We start from the raw sequence: 4,119 nt of genomic DNA, 5'->3' as shown, positions 1-4,119 counted from the left end.
GATCATGGGGCACTAACCTTGTTTTGATATAAATGCCTTTTATTCGCGATGTCTTGGCTAAGTACTTCATTACCCACAATCCTGAACAATCCCACAATCCCACAGTGATGCATCTGATTGGTGGAGCCTGTGTAACCATCTGGTTAAACCCAGCGAAGGTCCTAAAGACTGAAGATCATTAATAAAAAATTAAATAAAATAAAAACAGGTGTTGCGTTTTTGCACAGTAGACTTATCAGTGCAATCTTGATCTCCTTGGCTGCCATGAGAGTTTTGCAGGGAGGTTGGTAACTTTATTATCGTCCACTTTAGCTAGGCTACTGTAGCCTTCGTATGGCATGAGTCATCTCAAGCATTTTATAATGCCACTTTCAAAACAATATTCAGCCTAGGCATACCTTTTTGTGCATTTACTGAACATTTGTGTAATGGCAACGACATGTGTTGACGACTGAGCAGGGTATTGTAGTCAGGTACAAAGCACTGCACCATGTTGCTGATGTTATTGTTAACCGCTTTCACACACGCGCCCAATATATAAAATACACGATGATAAATATAAAAATCAATACAAAATACCTATATAAAACACTGATTTATTTACACGATTAATACTGAAAGAACTGCTATTACTGCACATTCACTATATAAAATAAAACTGACTGCAGGAAAGAGTTCGCGCGAGCGGCCGTCATCAGATTTGGAAGTCGCTCAAAAGGCTCGTTAGCGGCTGTGGGCTCCAGTCGAATTCAATGAGGTGCGGTGGTTTATGGGATGAGTAGTTCCTGCGCTCGAAATGAAAATATGTACACAGTCTTGTACCTTTGACTTACATTTTTCACTCGAAATGATATGTTATATGCTTATGAGTTCAGCCGTAGCTGGTTATCCTATACATTATGTGTATACATTATGGGATTTTTATTTAAAAAACAATAAGGTTCTATCTACATGGTGGAATGCAAAAACTTTGAAGCTCAATATCTCAAAACTACTTGGAATGCAGATAGAACCTTATAATTCCAAGGGGACGAATTGGCAAGATGAAAAGAATGCACCATGAGCCTAAATGTTGTGTTAAAGTAGATTTGACTGTTCAGTGGGACGCTAGTTGTTTCTTTCTGAAGAAATGAATCGAATGAGAAATCTTAGCTGTGTAACAGAAAAAAATAACAGCAAAAAAAAAAAAACACTTTGTTAATAGTTGCCAACTTTTTTCTGTCTGTGTGCACTGCTTCATAAACTACTTGTCAACGATATATTTAGTTTAAGACTTTTCCAGACATTTTCCAGTGTGTTTTAATGTGTGTTGTTCTTAATGTCCATTAACGGGTTTCTTTCAGCATGCAGTAGTTCAAGCTGAAGGAAGGAAGTCTACTGTAAATCCACACACACTGATCAACCAAGTCATAAAACAATGGGAAGGAAGAGAAAACATTTTAGTGAATCTACAATAAAATCTATGTACTATACTATGATCTTGCATTCTCTCGCTCCATTTCCATCTCTTGTGAAGATTGATGTGCTGATGTGAGGCAATCGTGTCACAATCTAAGCCTGACTGTGTAGAAACACGATGATCTTTATTATTTTGAAAACACTAGTGTACAGTTCTGTCTGTGATCATGTTTCTGAATTAATAAGAAGAAGACACAAAAAGGTTTAGATGTTGGTTGTGTTTCAGAGAATTTATGTCATTTTTATATTTGAAGTAAACAATCATTTGGTATAGCTTCTAATACAACATGTCCTTAAATGGGGCATAGTTTATTTTGAGTAAAGAGAAATAAATGGTTTTCACCTGTGACAAATTGATTGAGTAAATTAGCTGGTATAGAGGAAAATGATGCTTGTCACGAGGGAGGTGGAGCCATCCTGATTTTCAGCTGTATAAATTTGGATGGTGGAGCACTAATGCATTATTGAACTGCAAGCTTAACAACAATGGGTTTGGGCAGGTTGGATTTGGATTGGTGTTCCTTTTTGTGCTGGTATTTTCTGAAGCACAGTGGAGTCCCAGCGAGAGAAATTTTTGGAGCCCAGGTTACTTTATGCCTAGGGCAAAAGTTCAGAAGACCGACAATAGGATGCCTCCAATTCCCAAGAAATATGTACCCAGTAAACCTGCATCAGCCCCACAAAGACTTCCTGTCCAAACACCAGCCAAGAGTTACTTTAGGAGGCCTTCTCAAGATGTTTTCGGTGTTCAGTCAAAAGAACAGATGTTTGGTCCAGTGACAAAACTGACATGGCAGTTTCCAAACCTGCCAGAAGAACCACAGCAGCCAGTCATCCCTTTTGATCCTCGTCACTTTGTACCTCCCAACAGCGTAGCGGCTCAGTGTAGAGAGGGTTCCATATATGTGGAAGTCAAGAAAGACTTCTTTGGGATTGGGAAGCTAGTGCGCTCCTCTGCTCTTACACTGGGAGGCTGTACTGCAACTGGAGAAGACCCTTCTGCTCAAGTGCTTGTCTTTGAGTCTGGATTGCATGGATGTGGCAGTGTAGTGATGGTGAGGTTTCAATGTTCCATTTCAATGGCTTGGAGTGTTTTGACCAACAGGACCCCTCTATCTTCAGGTGACTAACGATGAGCTTGTCTACACCTTCAAACTTCTCCACACCCCACAAGAGGCTTCATCTGGTGTTCCTATTGTTCGGAGCATTAGTGCAGTGGTTGGAATCGAGTGTCATTATTCAAGGTGAGGTCAGGGCTCAAGGTTGCTGATGGACTGAAGGCAGAGTAAAGTGATAGTTGACTCTCTTGCAGAAAGCATAATGTGAGCAGCGATTCCTTAGTGCCCAATTGGGTCCCATATTCCTCTCTTGAAGCTGCGGAGGAGGTCTTCGTCTTCTCCCTCTAGCTCATGACCGGTTGGTGTACCAAATGCTCTTGTAACTATCCAGTGCTTGTGAACCTGTTCTAAAAGTTGTCTCTGTAGATGACTGGAGATTCGAGAGGCCTTCTAACCAATACTTCCTGGGTGATATCATTAAATCTTGAAGCATCTGTGCTTTCATACAGCCATGTTCCCATCCGTGTGTTTGTGGACAGCTGTGTGGCTACAATAGTCCCTGATGTCACATCTGTCCCCAGATACTCATTTATTGAGAACAATGGGTAAGTGGTGCACCTCATGTGTCCCACACTAGGTGTATTGAAGTTTAACTTTGTTCCTTTCCCAGGTGCCTGGTTGATGCCAAGCTCACAGGCTCCAGATCTCACTTCATGCCCCGAACTCAAGGTGACAAGTTGCAGCTTCAGCTAGAGGCTTTCAGGTTCCAGCAACCAGACAGTGGACTGGTATGTGACTTGTGCAATGCTTTTATATGATGTGCTATCATGATCTACAAATGGTCTCTGCAGGTTTACATCACATGCATGGTGAAGGTGGCTGTAGCAACAACGACTCCAAATCCTGAACAGAAAGCTTGTTCCTTCTCTGCTAATGGGTATGATCCCCCACCACCTCAAAGTGTACAGGTGACTGAGGAAATGCTTTTAACTTAAGGGTGTCTTGTCAGTTGGGTGTCTGCAGATGGTTCTGACCAGGTGTGTGGCTGCTGTGACTCCACATGTAGTACCAGAAGAGGAAGTGACCAGCCCCATAAAGGTTGGATTAGTTTAGGTTGACCTTATTTTTATGCGCCGCTTTTTCTAACTGCTTGTTTGTTCCTCAGATCTGCGGTGGGATAAATCCTCTGTTGGGCCCATCAGTGTTAAGGAATCTGGCTATGGCCAAAAATAACTGGAAGTGCTGTGACTTTATTAAAGTGATCTTAATGGGTTGTGCATTTTGTCTTGCGCTTTCTTTTCTCCCTCAAATCTACAATTTGAATCCTGTTATGTGGCTTTGCTGGCACTCACATACGAGCCAAACCGCTTGTGACCACTGTCAAGTTTACCATCTTGAGTGTCTTATAAAGGGGTCTTATTAAGTGGGGGGTGAAAGTGACTTGACCTTCCAAGTATGGTGACCCATACTCACAATTTGTACATTTCAAAGGCGAACACACCCGGCGCCTGGGGAGCATTTGGGGGTTCGGTGCCTTGCTCAAGGGCACCTAAGTCATGGTATTGTTGGCCTGAGATTCAAACCCACCTCCCTGGGGTTAGGA

General features: G+C 42.0%; 1 pseudogene; it reads left to right on the top strand.

The window, feature by feature from the left end:
- The first annotated feature begins 1,931 nt into the window (after nt 1-1,931).
- On the top strand, nt 1,932-3,789 carry LOC127957205 (zona pellucida sperm-binding protein 3-like; annotated as a pseudogene).
- The last annotated feature ends 330 nt before the right edge of the window (nt 3,790-4,119 follow it).

The sequence above is a fragment of the Carassius gibelio genome, chromosome B5, assembly GCF_023724105.1.
Source record: "Carassius gibelio isolate Cgi1373 ecotype wild population from Czech Republic chromosome B5, carGib1.2-hapl.c, whole genome shotgun sequence".
In the NCBI taxonomy this organism is placed as follows: Eukaryota; Metazoa; Chordata; class Actinopteri; order Cypriniformes; family Cyprinidae; genus Carassius; species Carassius gibelio.
Note: the sequence above shows the minus strand (reverse complement) of the source record. Positions and strands in the feature narration are given on the sequence as shown.